This window comes from Diuraphis noxia, unplaced genomic scaffold, assembly GCF_037042655.1.
Source record: "Diuraphis noxia isolate RWA-SAM2 unplaced genomic scaffold, SU_Dnox_SAM2 contig0002, whole genome shotgun sequence".
NCBI classification, from domain to species: domain Eukaryota; kingdom Metazoa; phylum Arthropoda; class Insecta; order Hemiptera; family Aphididae; genus Diuraphis; species Diuraphis noxia.
The window spans coordinates 49,348,088-49,362,366 of NW_028301712.1; the positions used below are offsets into that span (position 1 = coordinate 49,348,088).

Here is a 14,279-nt window from a genome sequence, read left to right on the forward strand (position 1 = left end):
CATCCGCCCAATTATTTTAATTAAATGATTCTCTCCCGAGTTCGAAAATCGTGTGTGTATGTTTGGCACAACTCTACTAATACTATTACTACTTAACTACCTACCTTTATAATGTTTAGGAATAATAATATCGTTTTTAAAATACGAGACCGTGCTCTCAACTTCTGTCCGACAAACTGATTAGCGTATTTTGGGTATTGAATTTCGGAAGTTTTTTCAATTGTCCTGGCTTGCAGATTAAATTCGAATTAATCGATTCGTCATTATTGATATGTATATTACGTATAAGTGTATGTTATTTTAAGTATTAAGTTTAATAATCATGTTTTGAGGAAATGCGGGTCGCTTAAAATAATTATTGCGAATTTCCAACCGCGCATACAGGAAAAAAAGCGATCAAAAGTACAACTTTGGTGACCCGTATTTTTGATTTTTTCAAACCCAGTTATTTATTGTTTGTATTAACCGTCAAAGTCAGTATTGCGATATATTATTAATAATGCTCAAGAGTTTCGAGGTTGAATTTTTTATTTTTATTTTCCAATATGCTTACATGAATTACCCACATGTGAGTTTGTTGTTTTATACACTTTTTTGGGTCTTTGTTTATGCATGCGGTTATAATTTTATTATCACATATAGGTGTATTATAATAATAACATATTTTGTGGTATTGATTTTTATTGACGGATAACCCGTGGTGTTAATTTTGTCTGCTATTAAAATAGTATTCCATTTATTGCACAACAGGAGGGAACGATTCCCATACACATTAATACACATAATATATAATATTGTATGGAAATTATAGAATCCCTGATGTATTAGAACACCGGATAATATATTCCCGTACACGATGTTCTGAAACAGTTCATTATGCAGTCGTGAAGTTTCGATTTCAATTTTCCTACGATATTTCAAAAGTGTGTTCCCGTGTTTGGCCGCATATTTCTGTCTTTGTTTTAAAATTTCGTGTAAGTACTTATAGCTTAATTTGTCTCCGTGCTTCGCTTATTTACGTTATCTTAATACATCGTTTCAACGTAAATTATCGAAATTATGTATTGCACGTTGTGAAATAAATATTTAATATAATGTACCAACAATATTTTCATCTGCCGATCCATAAACTAAAATTGACTATAGTTAAGTATTGTGTATCATTTGTAGAAATATGTTGTGTAAAATAATTTATATTTCAATAAACGATAAAAAATATAGTGTAATAGCAGTAACTCGTGTAAATAATAAAGTGTATACATTATAATTGCCAGGAAACCGCATAATTTTGATATACCACGTCAGATAAATTCAATAGTTAAAATGTTATATATACATATCATATTATAATGCATACTAAAAATTAACTTAAATTTAAAATATAATAAAATCTTAATATTCATTTATGATTAGGTAGTAAACATAGGTACGCTGTAAGTGTTATAGTTTCTTTAATAAATAATGTTTAAAAAAAAACTTGCTCACATAAGATTTTTGAAACAAGTTGTAAAAAACACATTTACTATTTTGTAACTAGTATTATGGTGAATATATATATATACACTATACAGAGATAATAATGATAAAAAAAACTCGGTTTTTCTGTTCCACAGACCGAATCCGTGTCAAGATCGTCAAGATTTTCTCACCGCCCCCCTCTCATCGTCTGTTAATACATTGCTTTCCACCATTCTTCCATGACATCATACAGCTTATTATTATTATTTCTGCTATTCTATTACAAGGCGATTCGTCCCACCGGTAGAATATCAAATACATAATAGAAATACATATATAAAAACGACGATATATTGCGTTTTGTATTTATAATCTATTCAGTCCTTCGGTTTTTTTTTAAGAATAAAAAAAAGTTAAAATTGTATAACGTATTATATTATTATTATTGTATATGTCCATATATATATTTATAATATATATAATATATTCTGTATGCAGGCATATTACGTATTATATAGTAGGTAATAACAATAATAATAATAAAAATATTCTTTAATTTTCGATATCGTTTAGGTAAGATATGTACAATTCATGTACCGGTGGTTAAGTGGCGGAGGGGATAATGTGGTTGACCATTGAATAATGATAAACATTATGTGGCGCATTTTTATGGTTTAGATATTACAAATGATACAACTACGGTCATCGTACATACGTGTACATGATAAACTATATGTATTATTTTTATTATTGCTATCAATAATAATAATTGGTTTTGGCATGAAAATTAACCTAATTTCCCGCAATAGTGCACCAGAGCATTATATATAGATATGCATCGAGGTGTATTCTGTACGACGTATGATATGTTTGTGACCCGCTCGCTCGCGCGTGTGTTTGTTAGTGTTCAATCTGTTATTCTATTGAAATATACGCATCGAACTTCCGTTTTTTTTTTTACCGCCGGGGCGCTATGCGTATACTGATAATTGCGTTCGGAAATCCTGTTCTGTGTGTTTGCATTGTCGATTGTTTCGTAGAGCGATTGTTGCGTGCAATTTGAAAATTGGCTCATCACAAATCGCATCGTTTCGTAGCAAACGCATTCCACGTTTTTTCCTATTCCTTTACCGGTAAAACACAATCCTGTATTATATATTATGTGCGCGTATACACATAGCCGAAAACGTCGGGCGCTATATATGCGACATTTACGGGTGCAGTGTGGGTGGTAAAATCCTCCCGACTTGTTGTATAACAATATAATAACAATAAACAGTTATATGCGTGTATCGATTTCCCAACGATTGTGTATCTTTCGCTTCGCGCGTGTCGCGCTTATAATAATAGTGTATATAGGTACAATTTGTTCGGCTGCTGCGATCGCCGGGTGGCGGTGATAAATTCTTCATGTGTTGTACACATTGTAAAGTATTATGTCGTCGGTACACCCGATACCGTATATAATATTTTATAGTTATTACCGAGGGTTGCCGAGCGAGCATATAATATATCGTAATAGGGCACTTATTTTAAATTATTTCGAGAAAAACGGTTTCGGAAATATGCGCGCGCTCGGCACCGTTCGAGTTGTGCAAAAAACCCCGCGCGCCTTATAGACTCGTTAACGGACCATTAATAATCCGTCGCAACGTTACGGCGCGCGGCGGTGGGAGTGCATATTTCAGTTGCGGCGGCTGTTACCTAGTTTCTTGCGTTATCTACCGCGCGAAAACGAGTCTGGATATTATATATATTTTTTTTTACGAAAAACAAACGAATAATCAAACGAAACCGAAAATCGAGTCGCGCGCGCCCGCACACACACACCTGCAGGTACGTGTGTGCGCGCGTAGGCTGTTACACAATAGTTGTCATCATTCTTCTCACTCTCGACGGTGCGGTTTGAAGTTTGTGTGTGTGTGTGTGTTTGCGTTTTTTCTTTTACTGTCGTTCGTGCACGCACACACAATGCATTCAGAATGTAGATTAGCATATTATACATTTATAGACGTGTGTGTATGTGTCTGCTGGGTGAGTACAACTATACACACACCACACATGAGTATACTCAAACACGTATACCCGAGTATACTTGCGCATACACACACACACACGCGCGCGCGCGCGCGGCCTAGGCGTTTCGCAACGCGCTCCTTTAATTAGGGTCCCGGCGAGTAGGTCACACAATCTCCGCCCAACGTCACCCCCCGCACGCCACGTTGGCCCAGTTGCGCGTCGCGCCGCCGCCCGCGTATATTATGCACATACATACGCGCGCGCGCGCTCACCGGGTGTACGCGGCGGCAAATTATTACGCGAGTTTTTTTCCCTCTCCACCATCATTGCCGCACCTGCACACCGACTGTGTACGATTTTCGAAATATATTTTAAGACTGTCGGGCCTGAGAGAAGTTTGCCGCCGACCCATCCGGCTGGTCAAAAACAACACAACGATTAGGTATATAAATTGTTGAAAAACTGAAATAGGTACACTTAATAAATTCAGTAACGCAAATTTCCGAAATCAGGGGGGCACTTTCTCCCTCTAAAATTATTGTTAGTATGGTATACTCAAATAGTGTATAATCGTTTTAATTAAAGTTTAGTTACATTTATCAATTCCCCCCCCCCCCACTTATTATCATATCACTCTTCTAATATCTCAACATCCAGATATCGTGATTATTGGTTTCAAAATCTATTAATCTATTTCAGGAGATGTTGCCAAATTATGATTCTTTTATCATGCTATACGTGTTATAAATTAAATTTAACCATTGTAAAATTTTATATTTTCTTAAAATTGTATACTTATATAATTATATTTTAAATATTATAATTATATTACGTATGATTAACTCGCATATAGCATTAAAAAGACTAGCTTGTGGAATTGTAGATGATTAATGATATAATGAGTGGGTGCTGGCTGGTAAAATTCCAGGATTTTCCCCTTCCCTAAAAAAGAATAAACGATTTGTGCCAATGATAGTTAATTATCCAATAATACCACAAAATTTACCATATATACCGATGAAACAATAAATATAAAAATGATATGTCATCTTGGGAGGGGGTGGGGTTAACACTCGTCGAAAAGCTCTCCAGTATAGTTGGACATGGCAAAAACGAGCGTCGGTTTTTTTTCTCATAAGATATATTTATATTCATTTTTGTTACAATGCCCCCTAAGTGCGTACCGGTGCTCCGTGTACACGTCGTCGTTGCTTTTTATAATGAGACGCGCCTCCGCCCCGCCGCCACGGGGGACCGGTTTTTTCTGAACGCTGCCGATCGGAATATTCTCTGTTGTATATGTGTGTGTCGGTCATTGTACGGTAGACCGGTGTCGGTGGCGATGGTTACGCCGCCGCCGAATCGTCGTTGTCGTTTTCTCTCCTACTCAATCCGACTATATAGTTACATTATTGTAATATAATATATTATTACCTGTATGTTATTTCTGATTATTACTAAATATTTTTTGTCTGTTGGATAAAAAACGGTTCCTAATAATATTGAGAACCGATAAGACTGCCCCCGAGACCCTGCGGACCCGCCGTCATCGGTCACATCATCGTCGTCGTCGACGTTGTAGGTTTCTCTCGATGGATACGAACGTAGTCGGCCAACACCCAACCGTCACCGCCTCATCCTTGGTCGTCACGTAACGACGATAAACGCGTTTTTTAATGCCGCATGCTGACATAATATTATTTAATATTTATTTACAATAATATTATTATTTTTTTTTATTAATTAACGCGATTCTGTATGCTTTTGGAGTGTGAACGCGTTGCTAATTTATCGATGACTATTTAAAATGTATGATTTTTCTAACAGGCCCGAAACTTTCGACAATCTGGCGAAGAAAATCTGGCGCCGAAATGTGTGTGCAATTTTGTCCAACAAGTGTTTGTGTGGGCTGACCTATTTTAATGTTTTTAAGTTTTCATCTATACGAAACCCTTATAGCTACATCGACTACACTGTACATTGAGTTATCAAAGTTCATGTTTTCTGATGGTTTCGCGTAGTCCCAAATTCAATATCACTAAAACAAACGCGGTGACTATATACAATCGCGCCACTGGTTTTTATCGTGTTGTCCATGTCGACACGTGCAATTAATCGTGCAGCGTGTGTGTGTGTGTGTGTGTTCTAACGGAAAAACAAATTTCGCGTTTTTAATTTTTAACGACCTGTGGGGGTAAAAATGCCTGTTGGTTGGTGATCCGTAAAACTATTGCCACCGTCGGTTATTTCAAAACGTCGGCCGAATCGAATCGATATTTTCCGTTCGTTTTCGCCCGCATCTTGCAACATTCGTTTGTTTTGCATCATAACAATATTCTACCCAGGCGGTGGCCGCTCCCGTTCGTATGTTATTAGTTTATTACCTATTATAATATATTATTAATAATATTATACATTATGATAAATAAATATCTACAGCGATTCGAAAACCGAATACTTATACGTGTACATCTATACACTCAATAGTCAATATTGTATGTTATTAAACGCGTGTTACTAGTGCGCACGCATGCACATACATAATATTATTAATATTATATCAATTCCCGGTAAAAAAACACGTTAACCGCGGTCGGCTTTATGCGCGAGCATTTTGCTTTCGAAAAAAAAATACAAAGCACCAGACGTTTTCACTCGGAGTTTTATTACTTTTTTTAGCTGTCGTCGCCGTCGTGTCTCGAACAGTCTTACTAGCACTGAAAAACCATGGAAAAAAATAACTTTGAATGACAATGTCCAGACAATTATTGCTGTACGGTCCGTACTTAATGTCGAAAGCGTCTGGGGTGCGGTTGCAACCGAAATATTATAACCTATGGTGTGTGTGTGTGTGTCTGTCCGGCTTTCACCGGCGGAACGTCTGCTCGCGGAGAGGTATCACGTGGGCGGTACGTAGTCGCGTCGTAAATGTCTCTACGAGTCGAGACCTATTTATGCATATATTGTTTTTTTTTATATGTGCTCCGCGTCCGCCTGCGTCGAAATTACGGACGGATGAACGCTACAAAGAGCAATTGACTGTTGAGCTATGTTTTTATTAGTCAGATGCTGCAGTGGGTCTGCTGCAGCCGTTGAACAGTTATATATTCTATATTATTTTTGTCCGCGTGTTAATATTATATATTACCCATAAAGCAGACAGTTTATCGATCGAACGGACAATGTTGATTTAATTATTTTAATAGAATATGTAGGTAATATGTCTATTAGGTAAACGATTTATGAAAAAAAAATGAAATCGATTTTATTATGAAATTATTTCTAATTATACCGTCGTTTCTCGCCCCGTTTCACTATCCATTCGTTTTCTAGATGTTTGATGGTTGGTAGTATCATAACGTCGAAATGGGCCACTGTCAATGTCTGCATACGTGCCCGGAGCGCAACGTTACGCAACGGTGGTCGTTCGTCGGTTGCCTCAGTGTAGACGCGCGTCCCATATCTTTCACGCCGGCCCCCTCTATTTTCCCCTCTCCGCTGACTAAAATATAATAAATATATTATACCATACCATTATTATGAATTATAATACACGCATAGACATTATTGTACGCACGTTACATATCGTATTCTTCTTCTTCTTCTTCTCTATATCGTTATGTATTATATAGACGTGTGTACACGACATCAGGTTCACTTTCTCCAAACTCGGGCTCACCATTACGTACACCGCGCGCGCGCCCGCCCGCCCATCCTCTTGTCGTTTCTATACCACCACCGTCCACCTGTCGATGGTCACGTGCCCGAATTTTTATTTAATTTTATTAGGTACAACCAGTTTCACAATACGATATGACAACGACAACAACACACACGCACATATTATACATACAAAACAGTATATAATATTATTTGTACCGATCTCCGGTGAGCTTAGCGGCAGAGGGGTCGGCGGCAGCGATGGTAGCGGGGCAAAGAGAAAACGTACAACGACTGTTTTGCCACGCGCGAATGACACTGCGTTACGTGGGTGTAGGCACTTTATTATGACGGTTCGATGATACGATGATAATGATAATATGATGGTAATGAGTATCTGTAGATGATGATAATTAACCATCGGGTGCGGTTTGCGCGTGTTATCACGGCTGTGCCGTTTTCGGCCTTGAGAATATAGCGCCACGCCAAGTTACCAAGGTTATGCACGGCGATTCGTCGCCACTGTTTGCGAATTTAACACCGTGGGGCAGCTCTCTTTAATTCTTACATTTTCCTTTCCCCCCGGGTATATACATGCATGTACACACTACACACACGCGTTATATAGGTACACATAGAGAGAGAAGAAAAAACAATTGCCATCATGTGCCTTTATAAGGTTAGAAGATTCCTTCATTGCGACCACCCGATCGCGCACGGGACAATATCTTATATTGTGTTATACATCCGTGCAGTTTTCTTCTTGAGGAAAAATAATAACGTTTCGATAATGACATATAGTCGCGCCACGGTTGCGGAATTGAAATTGTTGTACAAGTTTAAACAATATTAAACGAAACAGTATTACGTGACCAAAATAAATATTTTTATTACTATTTTTTTTTTATAACATTTTATTTTGTTAGTCTACTCGTGTGTGTAGTAAAAATAATAAAATAAAATCCATTTTTATGTATGATATTATTATACTGTATTATATATAAGATTCGATGTTTAAAAATATTTGATCATATCTTTTTTTGTGTATAAATAAACAATCTTAATTTAAACCAACATGAATATTTTCCAACGTTATAGTAATATTCCATCAGGTACCAAAACTAAATTTACTCAAGATTACATGTTCTTTCGTATAAGCTACTTATAGAGTTGGCTTATTTATTAGCGTTTTATGAAAATTTTTTAATTGAACTTTTTTAAGGCTTCAAAATATCTCTTTATAGCGTGTTTCGTAAAAATGAGGACTTGCGTTCAGTCTTCGTATGTAATATACACATTGACCCGAGGCGTTTGTTATTTAATTATTCAATAACAATAAGAACAAAAATAATACCTAATCACAGCATAATAATAGACGCCTCAACAATATGGCCGTTGTAAAATATAATATATAATAATGTCATAATATAGATTAGTTTTAGAAAGTTTTCGGTACGGTTTCGATAGAACGCCCCTCGGGGTTGCCCCGTGAGGCCAATACGAACGAGGTGCAATATAATAGAGTAGGTTTTTAGTATAGTACGTCTGTATAGCATATAATGTACTGCAGTCTGCAGGTGTATATTGTAGTGTATAGGTACTGTAAAACAAAATCAAAATTGTTTTTCCGTTTCATTGCCTATTATCAGAATTCCGAAACGTTTCCCTGTTAGGTACTTCAATAGTTTAATTTAACTATTTGTATGCTTTTGTTTCTAATAATCCATCGGGCCTATGTTGGAGGAGAGGTGAAGTACATATTTCTCCTGTTGAAATGGTATGCATTGTTGTGTCCATTCCGGGTTGTTGTTTACACCACGGCGGCGTGTGGCGGTGCGATAATCAAGGTGAACCCGACGTTGACGGCATCGTCGCGGCGATGACAACTTCCTAGTAATATCTCTCCGTACAACCATTAGACCTTCAACTCTGGAGCATCTCTTCCTGGTGTTCAGACAAGAATAGATTCGCGAGAGAGAGAAAAAAAATCCGATCAATTTGTATTCGTTTAATGGAAGAAAAATGGAATAATTGATATTTTTCACTTGCAATATATTCAGAAACTATGCGTGACTCACTTAACAAAATATACTATTGTGTTATGTAACTTTAATACATTTATACTTATTACGAACCATTAGAATACCTGTATTGGCAGTATAAACGTGGGAATATGTTATAATTGATTAACTCACTCAACTGACAAAGTGACAACCAGAATTTGTTCAAAAATATATAAACGTATTTATATTTCTTGCGTACTTGATAATAATAACGAAATTAACCAATTCTGCCGAAAATACATATACTAATTATAGGTGTACAATGAGCTAGAATTCATCAACTTTAGAAATACGTAACTTTAAGGAACGTAATGTCTCTTCCAGTACCTAACTCATCACTATTCAAATAACGACTTGACTTTTTTATGTACACCTAGAAAATATATTATTTTAGATAGGTGTCTATCTATAATATATATATATATATATATATATATATATATATGTATGTATGTATAATTCATTACCCATCTGTTACGACTGTAATCACTACACAACTCTCTCCTATATACAAGTATACAATACCACCCATTCTTGCATTTGTCTTATGTTTCCTCTAGAATATCAATGATCGTTGTTTATTCGTATCATCTATTACTCACAGGTTTAACCAGTGAACTCAATTTCATCATCATTTGTATAGGTATATTGTAAATGTAAATATTATATTATGCAACGAAATGGTTTATCCGAAGCATAGCTCTAAACAAAATTCAAAACTCGTCGTTTCGTAAAATTACTATATACATCGTTTTCATTCTTTGTCTGCAGTTATCACGTTACACGAAACATTATTTGCAGTATAAATAACTCTACTGTGTTTTTCTAATGTTCTTCTCCGTGTTTACAGTCCAAACAAAGCTAACACCAATTGTCGGCGTTTCGTCTATTTGCCTATATTTTATTTATTTACAATTTAACCCCTTTTCTCACAAACAACGCCTTATCTATATCATCCAGACGCGTTCTCGTTTGTCTTGTTGTCTGGAATATAGGTAGTACAGCTGTACAACATTTGTACAAGCATACTTTTATGATATATACGCTATGTGATAAATAATTGTAGTTGTGTTCTAGCACGATTTTAGGAATTCTTTACCGTGGTACTAACTGCCAACCCCCTTTACAAATCTCTATGACGTGTATATTATGATTATACATCGAGTGTATAATAAGTAGGTATTAACTGCAGCCTCGTTGGATCTCGTTCGCGGCAATGACGACTTATATGTACTGGACGAAAAGTGCATCAATTTTGATCAATTATACGATTACATTGGTCAGGATAGTTGAGCGCTAATCTAGAGGAACGACCTTCGGTCTTCGGCAATAGATACGTGCGAATAGCCGGCAAAACCGAAGAAAGTAAAAGCGGAACTCTGCGGCGGTTCTGCACGCACTTTCTTTCGTATTATTATACACAAGCTATTATATTATATATGTTCATAACTATCGTGGCGCACTCACTTTTCTCCGCCGGGACTGGGCCAAGGCGAATGGCCTTGACCGTAAATCGTGTGCATAATAATAATATATATACCACCGCTGCATTCGCATTCGCACTGGCATGTGCCCGTGGTCCTCGACCACCACCATCCACATTGTCGGGATTGCAAACGCATCTCCCTCTCTCTGTTTGAATGAAAATCGATCGATCAATACTATTTACTGTAGCACGTATTATAGCAGTTGAACGCAACAACATTTCTCTCGTTTGAGAATCAAAAATCTCCACGCATGTTAATAGTGTCGCATTATACAATAATAACATACTGCGAAATCGTCGAGCGATTTGACGTGCGTTTTCACTCCGTCCCGCTCACCTTAACATCGTCGTTCTGTAGGCTAAAAACTCGCTACTATTATTGTAATTTCGAGTTTTTTTATTTTTATTTTCTTTCCGATTATATTCTTTTCTTGTACGTACATATTATCATTACTGCACATGAATGCTACGGCGGCGGTGGCGTTCAAGTCTCCGAACACCGTGACCGGCCGGCGGCGGCTGCGGCGGTGGCAACGTCGCAACAACCGTGCGCGAGGCGAGTACATAATATGCACACAATCGTCGTCCGCCTCCCCGCTTAATGGAATAATATTATATTATTACATAGCCGCCGCGTCGCGCGCTTGCGCGTAGCCGCAGAGCTGCCGCTTAATTGCGTAAGCGGCGTGTATCCATCGCTCGTGGTGACTTCGGCAGTGGTGTTGTTCTCAAGGCCACTCGCTTTCGAGATCGTATTTGTGTAAGCAAACGCTTATAATTCTACTAAAAAAATCGGTCACCTCCTTATCTCCCTCCGTTTCATTCCCAACATCCGAGCGCTGCGTACATATATTATAATATTGTGTTATGATAATATCGAATTTTATTGAATAATTTTGATGTTTACAGTGTGTTAGAAATAATTGTCTTATTCCATCTCTACGACTATTGACTATAAGCGTGTCGCCGCCAAAGACCCTCTTCTTAGATTTCATATCATATATTGTACTATTGTCGTCCCATGAATACGCTCGTAAATATTTCTCCGCGATCGGTTTTTAACGAGCTTCGCGATAACGTACGACCGTGGAAATTCCGCAAAGAGACAATATGTTGGCCGGCGGGACAATATCGACCGGTGGCATAATATCGGACGGCGACTATAATAATACAACAATGGGAGAATAATAATAATAACGATTACGGCGACTTGAAACGATAGAAACGGAATCGAACTTACGATATAGCACTTTAATTCCGAAGACCCGGGTTAAATAACGCGACGGAATTTCGATAGTGATCAGAAACAGAAAAACTGAGCTTTAATCAAAATTTAAAGTCCAACTAACTGGTATCCGGGCGACAACAATGTGCGATATAAATCCTTTGGTGGCAATTCGTTTTCTTTTATATTATTTCAGTAAACGCATATACCTTCGTTGTGCCGGGTTTATAGCTGGGTATACACTATAGAAACGGGCTTATTCCTTATACAGTCCGCCATCGATTGCATCTATTGATGGATAGCGGCGACGACGACATTATTTCGTAACTTGCGCAATGCGTGTTTGTAATTATTTTCGTTTTAACGCCCAATCTCGATATCTATCCACTAAAATTACATTTTGAAATCGCACGCATATCCTTACGCAATGGAGCCGTGGCGCAATACTCACCAATTCACCACACGTACGGGCATGCGTATTATTATAACATTATTCGAAATGTGTATGTAGTGTTATTCGCAAATCAAATCGGAAATACGCTTTTTTTGCCCCTGTATACTGGCCGATGGTTTACGTATTTTGTTAATTTATCATGATTATTAAATGTTTGTCTTCCGATCCCGCGGGAACACAAATTGTTGTGTTGGTGGTTTAATTGCGATTTGAAAGCCTTGCGTTATTTATGTTTGTTCGAAATCAAATATAATACGTAATTATATCATAATATTATTCGTCTTATTTCGATCAACCGACCAGATTCGGCAGCTTCTGTAATTTATATTTCTCCAACTACAGTAAAACTTCGGTACGACGGAAACCCCAATAATACGAACAATATTTCTTTGGTCCCGATCCAAATTCCTAATGCATGTGAGTCGCCGTCAAATCAGAAACAGCGTTTAAAGGGAAAAATCACGTCTTAGCCAGGTTTTACTGGACTGTCTGGAATAATGACATGTATATTTAGTAGATTCTCTATAGGTAATATTACAAATATTTTAATGTTTCTTCACATTACGTTGCGTGTGTCAGCGTGTGTGTAACGTGTTGCTGATAGAGCGCAGGTATCGCAGTGGAGATTTATCAGTTATCACGATTGTAATATTTATAATCGACCGACCGAGGACGACCATATGTTTTATTATCTCTATCGGTGGTCGTGTATTATGTATTATTATTATTATCTGCCGTGTATATCTAATTCTTTTTTCGTTACTCTCGTACGTCATAACCTGCGCTATAACCGGTTTGTGTTTACGGCAACCATACCAGCATTTGTTTTTTCTTCCGAGATCTGTTCGGCAGCGCGTAATTATTAAATATATTATCATTATATTATTTTATATTTAAAAAAAAAAATATTTATATGTTAGATATAGCTGGTAGCTACACAATATAACAATAACAATATCAGCATCATCGTCGTCGTATATATAAAAATATAATAATGGTACAACGACGTGTGCACGTCAGCAAATAGGATCTTATAATATATCATCCGCAAAAATGTTAGTATTTTTTCTTTCGTTCACTTCTCGTCACGGCGTAATAATATCCGTCGACGGCCAAAAGTCGTTTTCGTCCCCCACCGCCCTACCTTTTCGCCGAATGTTTACGACTTGTACAACACAATATTTTTATGTACACGCACGCGCGGGTAAGAATTATTATTGTGCGTACACTGTGTACAGTGTAAATATTGTAATATTTTAAAATTGACTAAATTGAGTTCTGTTTTCCTGCGTAAAGGTAATACCGACAATAAAATACACCGCGACGTCGTCGTTCTTGTCATCTAACGTTGGTAGATTGGTGGTATTCATATTGCAGGGTCCAGCGGGCATGTGACTATAATATATTATTATGTTATTATTGTTTATTGCACATAATGATCGTATGCAGACAGTTTATTTTTCTTTTGTATTTGTATTTGAAACCACTGACCCATTTCGAATTCGCTTCGTTAAGAAACTGTCAAAATATAACAGTTAACAATATATCATTATACATCAACCAATAACATTATACACTTTGCAAAGTTTTTTTAATTTTCTTTTTTATCATATTCGCTTTTTGTGTTTTTGAACCATTTGTAACAATCACGGTATAACGATCATGAAAAACCATATTATTCGGTGTTTTTCTTACTAACGCGTGTGCGCTCATAGTCATAGTCATGGTACCCTGAGTATATACTCACATGACAACGACGATGATTATAATAATAAAATATTAATATATGTATATATATATATATATATCAACATAGCATAAAGAATGACTATGCAATATAGACGTCGCCGTTGGATTCGTCGTTACGCCGCGCAGCGTCCCTCTTCCGTCGTTGTCGTCGACGTCGTCGTATGC

The 14,279-nt window shown here is 37.0% G+C and overlaps 1 protein-coding gene across 1 annotated transcript in view; it reads left to right on the top strand.

Annotated features, from left to right (window-relative positions):
- The window catches only part of ftz-f1 (ftz transcription factor 1), a 67,376-nt gene that overhangs the window by 34,184 nt on the left and 18,913 nt on the right, over positions 1-14,279 (top strand). The gene's annotated exons all lie outside the window — the stretch shown is intronic.